We start from the raw sequence: 12079 nt of genomic DNA on the forward strand, positions 1-12079 counted from the left end.
CAAACATCCTCATCCCAATACGATAGTGCAAATCTCAAGTCTAGAAACCTCACCACAGCCAATACAAGAAGCCCAATTGACAATTTTCACCAAAAGCCATATGGTGCGCTACACAACGCAGTTCCGTACACCAAACAAGTAATAATTCAGACATGGCAAGTTAAGCATATGGGGTAATATTAACATCTTCCTATGAACTATTTTCAACAAAGTGAAAGCAAAAAATGTGAAATAAGCATTAGGAGTTACATCTCATCACAGTACCTTTGCGACGCACAATCCGATCCAAACATATCAATCCACATAGGGCTATCCATCGAGCCAAAATGCCCGGGCTCATTGATCACATGTGCGTCGACATCAAGCATGATAGTGTGCACAAATATAACTGTGGGAAGATGATTAGGCACAAACAATACTGAGAAAGACAAGCACAACTATGGTGCAATAAACAAGTCATCATCACGAGGGCCATCTCGCCCATAACGTCTTAAGGCCACAACGGAATTACAATATGCATGCGAATAATCATTTAACCCTCACAACTTGTCGTAGCATAAAGGAGGAACACATAACATAGACCAAGGCGTGAATAACATCCATTCCGCCGGATGATATATCTGTGGTAACAGTTGCGCAAGAGCAAGCAAATTCGATCTGATACAAAATACACATTCTTATTAGGCTCACAAATAATCCCCAAACCAAGTTCCGATCATTCCCAAACAGGTAAATAACCTTCCAAAAGTCCATAGCAACATTTCCATAACACATATCATCAATCATCAAATCCTCAACATTTTTTCATAATTCGCAATCAAGGAATAGTCTGCCGATGAGAACATCCAATCTTTGAACCTCATGAATACTAGAATCTCTATATCTGATCTCAACACTGCTACTCAAATGGCTAATATGTCGCTCATATCCCATTACCTTACAGAACAATACACACAAGTAAAACACAATGCACCTGCCAACATGCACACTCTCCTCCGGTGACATCAAATAGTGCCACCATTATCCTAAACACCTGGAATCGTTCATGCCATCAAGAACTCATATCCTTCCTTCAAACCAAAACCATAACCTTGAACTCGCAACTTTAAACCCCACACGACACACCGCCACTAACATGCTAACTCTTAAAAAAAAGAATACAAAAATCTCACAATTAATTCTGAACTACTAGCAAGTTGAACATCTCATCAACTGAGAACATTTTATTTAACTCAATCCAGGAGAACATTACCATACACAACATAGCTTCTATACCTGTAGAAAACATCAACTCCGGTCGTGGCCATAACCATGGTGAATCCTACGAAACGCATTAACACATAATCGAGTCATCAGAACTGATCTCCTCTAACTCAACCGAGTCACACAGACTGCCAACGCGATAGTAACTCAATCTGATATGCTCGCTCTGAAGGGGCCTTCTGTGAATCCAAAGTTGTTTCTTGTATCTCTCCAATATTTCCATGTATAATCATTCTTGACATAGAAATACCGCAGATCCGGTTATCATTCACTACCGATCTCAAACCCTATTCATTCATGAATTCAGAAGTCCTTAAAGTTCTAATATGATCTGTAACTCATCAAAAACTTTTTGATAACCACTCACCTTACTGTGATTTTCAATACACATCTAATACGCACCGAGAAACTCGCGCTTCACCAGCACATGACTATTCAAAGAAACAACTGAGCAACCCCTCAGCCCGGAAACTGACACACCGCATGCTCCTGCAATTCGGTCGTCAAAAGAAGACTCCCTCACTTAGCTCGAAGCCATAAAACACATCATCGGTAATCCAAAGTACCATAATTCATGGGTGCCCCGATCCCGCACGGCTATTTAGCTTAATACTTTAAAAACTCATGCAATAATGGTCATAGAACACTCCGAAGACTCTGCTAAGAATTTACCCATCCTTGCAATAGTCAAGCAAACTTCCACAAATGCTCTGAAATGATAATATATGCATTCCTCTGAATGGAAACCTCATATGAAACACATGTTCCAAACTCATCACGCAGGAGATAACCCACCGGCTTCTCAAATCGACACCTTACCACGAACCCACTATAATCACAACAACTAGGCCACCAGCCAGTCTTCCTAAGATTGTGCTTACCACACAGATATAAGAACCCGTCTCGTACCACAAATGCATGACTGAGAGATCTATTACTGCATCTGCTCCTAAGACCAGACAACACATCTCGATGATAATCAACATCCATAGCCCTTCGTAATCTATCCGTAACATCACAAATCATCGGTGCATAGTGAATACCGAGTGTGTAACATTGCATATGAATGAACAGGAAGAATCAAAATCGTAGATTTCAAGCTGAAACAAGGCCGCACGATAAGGAAAGAAAGAAGAGAAATTTTTGTAAATGCCCTGTAGCCTATCTAAGATAGGTATGAACGTCATCATACTGATCTGCAAGACTCTACTAGACACTTGCTCATGACTCGTAGAAGCTACGAACCTAGTGCTCTGATACCAACTTGTCATGACCCAAACTCCACTAGTCGTGATGTTACCTAACCCAACCCGTTAGGTCACCCAATTAACAGTTAACACAATTCTAATAAAATAAAGGTGATTGATAAATGATATATCTGGATTCCATACAATATCCCAAGGACTGGTAGTAAATGTCATGAGCTACTAAGACTGGATTATTGCAAAAATTGATATGAAATAAATACAACTTTTGTTTGAAATGTACATAAATAGAATTTAACTCTAAAACTACCCAGGGACAAGTGGTATCCACATCCCGAAGGCACGAATATCTTCAGAGTCAGCTCCCGCCATCCATCGCAGCTCCTCTCCAAGATCTACTCGCAAGGTGCAGAAGTATAGTATGAGTACAACCGACCCCATGTTCTCCATAAGTATCTTGACTAACCTCGGTGAAGTAGTGACGAGACTTTTTAGTTAAAAGATACTCACGGATATAACCTATGCAGTAGACTAGCAATAGAACAATACAAAACATAACAGAAAAGAGTACAAGGAACAAATATGCGAAACAGTAAATGACTGCAAAAAGAAATTACGATTAGTATTCCATAATATCACGACCAATCCTTTCCTTAGAGCCATAACCAACAAACCACAATAGTAAACCCTTAACTTTCATGCTGTGAGAAAAGTACTCAAGAAATCAATCAAACGACACGACAACACCATTTGTGCATTTATCTTATCCTCGCCAATTATACGTATAACATTACCAACCATGTGAAAGAAATACCAATAACAGTAATGACAAAGTGGGAAATACACATGTAGCAATAACAAATAAGGCATTACATATGGACAGTGGTAACAGACTAGGTCGAGGGCATAGAAGTAACGACAACAGTTAGGAAAGATGAACATAAATTCCACTAACTAACATGGTAGAAGGCCTAGATGTGGATATAACAAACAAGAGGAAAAGTGTGACATTTATGAGCTAGCAAATAGAAAACATGGACAACTAACATGGTAGAAGGCATATACAAAAGTGTAACAAATGAGGAACGATATAGATGTTGGTATGACAAACAAGAAGGAAAGCATGATATTTGAAAGTTAAGCAGATAGAAGGCATGGACAATACAGTTACAATTCAGGTAGAGGGCAGTGACAGAACAATAACAACAAGTCACACAGAAAAACGTAGGTGCAACAGTAATAGCTCAAGATAAAAGCATGAATATATACACATGGAAAAGATATCACAACATAATGCATGTCTCTCGTCCTCGGGTGCACGGAAACACCCTTCGCACAATGAACATACGATATTATAAAAACATGATAATGTAAATGAAATGGCACGGTATCACTCTTCGTGCTTTTTCTCTCATTCTCACATGTAAATGAACTCATGATGATGTAAATGAAATGGCATGACATCACCCTTCATACTTTTACTCCCATCCTCACATGATAATTTAAATGTAATGGCACAGCATCACCCTTCGTGCATTTACTCTCAACCTCACATGATAATGTAAATGAAATGGCACGACATTACCCTTCGTGATTTACGCTCTTCCTCACATGATAATGTATATTCAGTGGTACGACATCACCCTTCGTGTTTTACACTCTTCATCACCAAGCACATGTATATCAATAACAAGCAAGGTAGGAAGGATGAATAACATCAAAGAGAGTGATTAAGCGAATATTCCAAATGAATATCAATCATACCTTTCAAGCCAATAACAATTCAATAACCTCAAGAACCTTATTGTTCAAGTATTTCAACAAGTCTCAAATATGATCCTCAACTCAAGTATAGAATCCAATATCTCAAGAATAACGGTCGTAGCGTTGTATTAGTGATTATGCATAGTGATGACCGAATTTAACACATCAATAGTTTCACAAAATTCGTCAAAGTTTAATCAAGTCATAATAAGCTTAATCTTGGTTTCTAGCATTTAATTTCATATTCTTAGTAATCCAGAAGTCAAGTAAGACCTGAAACAAGAAGCTCACATAATTCTACAAGGCACAATTAATCGTATAATTTAACCTCGAGCATGATTAACCCTGGCACATATATATACGCTCGTCACCTTATATATGCATCACCCCCTGAATGTAGCAAACAGTGTCAATTAGTAGAAAAAATTCCCCCAATAAAGTTAGGCAACACACTTACCTCAAACAAACCCAACTGATACACTAGAAGCGCCATCTCTCTCAAATCATCCTCCGAACGGCTTGAAACTAGTAAAAAGCAACTCAAAATCATCAAATAATGTCATAGGAAGCAAACTCAATCGATAAAGGTCGAATATTTACACATTTACTCAAAATCAACCAAAACTTCAAAGTCAGGACCGCACTTTGGAACCCAACAAAACTCAAGAAATCCGATAACGCATTCAATTACGAGTCCAACCATAGTAATTTCACTCAAATACGACTCTAAATGGACGTTCAAAACCCAAAAATTCACTTTAGGAAAGTTTAGACAAGAAAACCCCAATTTCTCTTTTGAAATCATCAATCAAATGAAAACGAAGATGGAATCAAGGAGTATAATCAGAACCGAGTAGAAAATACTTACCCCAATCCATGTAGTAAAAATCACCTCCAAAATTTCCCAAATTCGAGCTCCATAGCTCACAATAGGGGTGTTCGTCGGTCGGTACGGTACGGTATTTAGACATTTCGGTTCGGTATTTTCGGTATTCGATTTCTTAAAATGCAATACCAATACTGTACCTAATTAAATTCGGTATGGTTTGATTTTTCTCCTTTCGGTTTCGGTTTATTCAGTTTAGTAACTTCGGTTTATACGGTTTGAATACTAACTAGTGCATATAATCATAGACTGTAATATTCTAAATTAAAGTACTCAAAAGTACAAAAGTAAAAATATTTGTTGACAAAAGTTTTGTCCAAAACTAGCAAATATCAACTTAGAGAGAGAAAATCATACATAAAAAAATAAATTTGATCATTAGAAATGTCTTGTTACTTACTTAGAGTTAATTGATGAACTTAGAGAATAAAGGAAAGTAAAATTTTAGATTTTTATATTTATGTTATAATTAATAATATGTATATTGTGTAATATAATATATATTTTGGTACGGTATCGGTATTCCGGTATTTCATTTTAAAATACCAAATACCATACCTAATAGCAATATTTTTAAAAATTTAAACCAAATACCATACTGAATACCAATATGTTTTAAAACTTAAACCAAATATCATACCGAATACCAAATACCAAATTTTTTTATTTCGGTATGGTAATTCGGTATTTACCAAATTATGCACAGCCCCAGCTCACAATATGATAAAATGTCTGAAACCTTTGAAATAGAGTACTTTATAACACTGCTCCAGCAATACCCTTCGCGAATGCGGTAATAGCCTCATGTTCGCGAAGCATAAACTTACACTACCACACTTCACTCTACGCGTTCGCGGCAATACCCTCGCAAACGTGATGAAGCACATTGCCATACCTCTGTAAATGCGGACAACTATCATTAACGCGATGAATAACCCATCATGGCTGACTTGTCCCGCTCAACACTACGCGAACGCGTAGTCATGGTCGCGAACGTGAAGACTTAAAACCCAACCAGTGTAAACGCGATCTCTGAAGCGCGAACGCAAAAAACAAGCATCAAATAGCCCCCATTGCACTATGCGATCGTGACTCGACCTTCGCGGTCACGAAGAAGACCAGTGTAAGGCCCCATAAAATTTTACCTAAAACCCCAGGTTTCGAGGTGCCAAAGTAGACTTATGTGTTGACGAGAGTAGGGAAATGATCAATATGGACTTTGTGGTAGGACTACCCCGCACGCCTCGCAAGTTCGACTCGATTTGGGTAATTACGGACCGACTGACGAAATCATCATACTTCTTACCTGTTAAGGCTACCGACACAGCAGAACAATATGCTCAGTTGGATATCAAGGAAATAGTTAGGTTGCATGGCATTCCGATTTCTATTATCTCATATCGAGGGGCACAATTCACGGCTAATTTTATGAAGAGGTTTCGGCAAGGTTTGGGTACTCAGGTGAATCTTAGTATAGCCTTTCACCCGTAGACTGACGGGCAGGCAGAGTGAACTATTCAGATGCTTGAGGATATGTTGAGCGCTTGTGTTCGTCGGTCAGGCAAGGCATGGTCAGGCAAGGCAAAAACAAAGTGGGCAAAGGCACGCTAAATGCAACGAAGGCATGCACGCAAGGCAAACTTGTCATGACATTGGGGCGCGGCAAAGGGTCATGTACGTGGGCATTGGCAAGGGCTATATGTGGCTGCAATTCACCTGAGATCGAGGCATTTGCGCCTGATTCAAGCCAAGGAACGCACATGGAAAGCAAGTTCCAGCATTGACAAAGTCAAAAACGGTTACAAGGCACATGTTGTGCACAAGACGACGGTTGGCTTTTTGTTCAAATCTGGCAGGTTGTGCTAGAATTTTTTTGTAGCCATGTTTCCATTATCATAGCATGAACTAACATGCTCCTAGTAGTTGGGGGATGTCAACTACACTAGGCTAAAATAATGAATTATGTGAGACAAGTGTATAATCCTAAGAGTGACAAGTGTAAAGGTAAAGGGCTGTAATATGTTCTATAAATGTGAAACACCATTATTCTTGTAAACATGTGTGGGAGCACATTGGAGAGTTAGGAAAGAGTTCCTAAGTCTATTTTCAAGATTGAAAATGTCTAAGGATAAGAGTAGACTTGTGAAACAATTTGAGGGTCAAAAGTGATCTTCCTGTACACGGCATTGTACTTTGAGTTTGAGTTTTTTATATGTTCGAGTTAAGTACAAAGCTGGAAAACGAGTTTCAAGTATATTGTGACTTGTGTTCTTGTTTATTTTTAGTTGCCTTAAATTCGTTGCTAAAATCATTCTTAAACTTACTACGTTGAAAGTTGCTAAAAATGTTCTAAGTCCAAAGTTGCTGTAATTTTGGTTAAGTGTTGTGAGAAGTCTAAAGTTGGGCGGTTTAGACTTCTCACAACACTTAACCAAAATTGCCTGGCTGCCGCACAGGCTGATTTTGGCGGACAACATCCAGGCATGTGCAAACTGGTATCTAAGCGAAGCAGGTTCATGACGGAGACACGACGGGCAGTGGTAGATTTCTTGGTCTTGTTTGAGAACATGGCCGGTGGTACTAATGAACTGCGGGAAATGCTAGCGAAACTGGAGGCATTGATTGGAAATGTCCCTAAAGGTGGCGAAATTTAGACCCTCGTGACAAGACTTGCCTACCTTGAGGTAGAATTGGCAAGGCTAAGTCAAGAGAATGTGGATCTGAAATGCGAGGCAGTGGTGTTGCGGCGTGTTGTGGGCGAGGACGCTCCTCAACGTGGTGCTGATCGTCTCAAGGTAAATATTTGTGAACCTAAGGTATTTGATTGTGCAAGGAGTGCACGTGAATTGGAGAATTTTCTTTGGGATATGGAGTAGTACTTTCATGCTATTCGTGTGCAAGATGAGAAGGAAAAAGTAACCTTGAGTAGAATGTATTTGAGTGAAGATGTTAAGTTGTGGTGACTCACTCATGTGGCTGAAGATGAAAGTATGGGCAGACCAAAGATTGAGTCATGGGAGTGGCTTAAAAATGAGTTAAAGTATTAATTCCTTCCTAGCAATACGTCTTTGATTGCTAGAGACAAGATGAAAAAGTTGAGGCAAACCTGATCAGTGAGAGCATATGCCAAAGAGGTTACTTCTTTGATGTTGAGCATAAACAATATGTCGGAAGAATACAAATTGCAAAACCTCATGAGCGGGCTACAGCAGTGGACACAATTGGAGTTGCATAGGAAGAATATTCAGAACCTCACAAGTGTTATGGCGGCAATAAATGCATTGGGTGATTTTCACTTGGGTGAAGAGACTTCTACTACAAAGTCCAACGACGGAAAGAAGGACAAGGCAAATGAGTGGAATAAATGTAAGAATAACGATGCTAATGAAGACAAGGGGAAGGGAAAGCAAGATGCTGGAACTTCAAAAATCAAGGAGAAGGGTAGCAAATTTAGTGGTTGTTTCATTTGTGATGGGCCACATCAAGCAAGGGACTTCCCAAAGAAGGCAGTATTGAATGTTATGATTGCCGCGGATAAGAGGGCTGCATTGGAGGCAATGACCAGTGATAAACAAGTTGTTGGGGTCAATGCAATTGTGGCTGATGAGAGAGGAGGCCAAGGGGCGTTACAATCGACCCCTTAGGACTCATAAATTGAGCTAAATCGACGAGGACATCGAGTTTCAAAGGGTGCAAATGGTTTGTTTGTGGTCGTCCTCTTTGAGCTTGATTTGACTACAAGAGTGTTGTTATGGGTCAGCATGAGTGTTGCCAAGATAAGGTGCACGGGCTAGCACCAAGGCAAAAGGGGAAACGGCAAAGTGAGAGCTAAGGCTTTGAGGGAGGGAATGCGGCTTGGCAAGGGCTTGACAATGAGATGCGAGCCTAGGGTGACATTATGACATAGAAAAGGCATCAAGGCATGGGGCATTGATGCCAAGGGAAGGCAAAAACAAAGTGGGCAACGGTAGGCTAAGTGCAACGAAGGCATGCGCGCAAGGCAAACTTGTCATGACATTAGGGTGCGGCAAAGGGCCATGTATGTGGGCATTGGCAAGGACTATATGTGTCTGCAATGCACCTGAGATCAAGGAATTGGTGCCTGATTCAAGCCAAGGCACGCACATGGGCAGCAAGTTCTAGGATTGACAAAGTCAAAAATGGTTACAAGGCACATGTTGTGCACAAGACGGTGGTTGGTTTTTTGTTCAAATCTGGCAGGTTGTGCTAGAACGTTTTTGTAGCCATATTTCCATTATCATAGCATGAACTAACATGATCCTAGTAGTTCGGGGATGTCAACTACACTAGGCTAAAATAGTAGGTTGTGTGGGACAAGTGTCTAAGCCTAAGAGCAATAAGTGTAAAGGCAAAGGGTTGTCACATGTCCTATAAATGTGCAACACCCTTATGCTTGTAAACACGTGTGGGAGCACATTGGAGAGTTAGGAAAGAGTTCCTAAGTTTGTTTTCACGATTGAAAACGTCTAAGACTAAGAGTAGACTTGTGAGACAATTTGAGTGTCAAGAGTGATCTTCCAGTACATGGCATTGTACTTTGAGTTTGAGTTTCTTTGTATGCTCGAGTTAAATACAAAGCGGGGAAAAGAGTTTCATGTATATTGTGTCTTGTGTTCTTATTTAGTTTCAGTTGCCTTACTTAAATTCGTTGCTAAAATCATTCTTAAACTTACTACGTTAAAAGTTGCTAAAAATATTCTAAGTCCAAAGTTGTTGTAATTTTTTCTAAGTGTTGTGAGAAGGCTGAAGTTGGGCGTGAGGCCTGGCTGTCGCATAGGCTGGTTTTGGCGGACAACAATCAGGCCTGTGAAAACTGGCATTAGAGCGGAGCAGGTTCATGACGGAGACACAACGGGCAATGGCAGATTTCGTGGTCTTGTTTGAGAACATGGCCGGTGGTAACAATGAACTGCGGGAAAGGCTAGCTAAACTGGAGGCATTGATTGGAAATGCCCTTGAAGATGGCGAAATTCAGACCCTCAGGACTGGACTTGACTACCTTGAGGCAGAATTGGCAAGGCTATGTCAAGAGAATGCGGATCTCAAATGCGAGGAAATGGTTTTGCAATGTGTTGTGGGTGAGGACGCTCCTCAATGTGGTGTTGATCGTCTCAAGGTAAAAAATCATGAACCTAAGGCATTTGGTGGTGCAAGGAGTGCACGTGAATTGGAGAATGTTCTTTGGGATATGGAGTAGTAATTTCATGTTATTCGTGTGCGAGATGTGAAGAAAAAAGTAACCTTGACTAGCATGTATTTGAGTGAAGATGCTAAGTTGTGGTGGCCCACTCGTGTGGCTGAAGATGGAAGTATGGGCAGACCAAAGATTGAGTCGTGGGAGGGGCATAAAAAGGAGTTGAAGGATTAATTCCTTCCTAGTAATACGTCTTGGATTGCTAGAGACAAACTGAAAAAGTTTGAGGCAAACCTGATTAGTGAGAGCATATGTCAAAGCATTTACTTCTTTGATGTTGAGCATAAGCAATATGTCAGAAGAAGATGAATTGCAAAATCTCATGAGCGGGCTACAGCAGTGGGCACAATTGGAGTTGCATAGGCAGAATATTCAAAACCTCACAAGTGTTATGGCGGCAACAGATGCATTGGGCAATTTTCACTTGGGTGAAGAGACTTCTACTACAAAGTCCAACGATGGAAAGAAGGACAAGGCAAATGAGTGGAAGAAATATGAGAATAACGATGCTAATGAAGACAAGGGGTAGGGAAAGCAAGATTCTGGAACTTCAAAAAGCAAGGAGAAGGGCAGCAAATTTAGTGGTTGTTTCATTTATGATGGGCCACATCGAGCAAGGGACTACCCAAATAAGGCAGTGTTGAATGCTATGACTGTCGTGGATAAGAGGGCTGCATTGGAGGAAATGACTAGTGATAAACAAGTTGTTGGTGTCAATGCAATTATGGCTGATGAGAGAGGTGGCCATGGGGCGTTGCCATTCAATCCCTTAGGACTCATAAATTGTGTTAAATCGACGAGGACATCGAGTTTCAAAGGGTGTGGGTGGTTTGTAAGGGGTCCGCCTCTTTGATATTGACTTGACAACAAGAGTGTTGTTATGGGGAAGCATGACTGTTGCCAAGATAAGGTGCACGAGCTAGCACCAAGGCAAAGGGGAAAATGACAAAGTGATAGCTAAGGCTTTAAGGGATGGAAGGCGGCTTGGCAAGGGCTTGACAATGAGATGCAAGCTGAGGGTGACACTATGACATAGCAAAGGCATCAATGCATGGGGCAGTGATGCCAAGGCAAGGCAGAAACAAAGTGGGCAAAGATAGGCTAAGTGCAACAAAGGCATGCGCGCGAGGCAGACTTGTTATGACATTAGGGCATGGCAAAGGGCCATGTACGTGGGCATTGGTAAGGGCTAATGGTGGCTGCAATGCACCTGAGAGCAAGTTATTGGCTCCTGATTCAAGCCATGTCACGCACATGGGCAGCAAGTTCCAGCATTCACAAAGTCAAAGGCGGTTACAAGGCACATGTTGTGCACATGACGATGGTTGGCTTTTTGTTAAAATCTGGCAGGTTGTGCTACAACGTTTTAGTAGCCATGTTTCCATTATCTTAGCATGATCTAACATGATCCTAGTAGTTGGGGGATGCCAATTACAGTAGGCTAAAATAGTGGGTTGTGTGGGACAAGTGTCTAAGCCTAAGAGCGACAAGTGTAAAGGCAAAAGGTTGTCACATGTCCTATGAATGTACAACACCCTTATGTTTGTAAAAACGTATGGGAGTTCATTGGAGAGTTAGGAAAGAATTCCTAAGTCTATTTTCAAGAGTGAAAATATTTAAGGCTAAGAGTAGTCTTGTGAGAAAATTTGAGGGTCAAGAGTGATCTTCTTGTACATGGCATTGTACTTTGAGTTTGAGTTTCTTTGTATGCTCGAGTTAATTACAAAGTTGGAAAAAGAGTTTCAT

Source organism: Nicotiana tabacum, chromosome 12 (genome assembly GCF_000715075.1).
Source record: "Nicotiana tabacum cultivar K326 chromosome 12, ASM71507v2, whole genome shotgun sequence".
NCBI lineage: Eukaryota > Viridiplantae > Streptophyta > Magnoliopsida > Solanales > Solanaceae > Nicotiana > Nicotiana tabacum.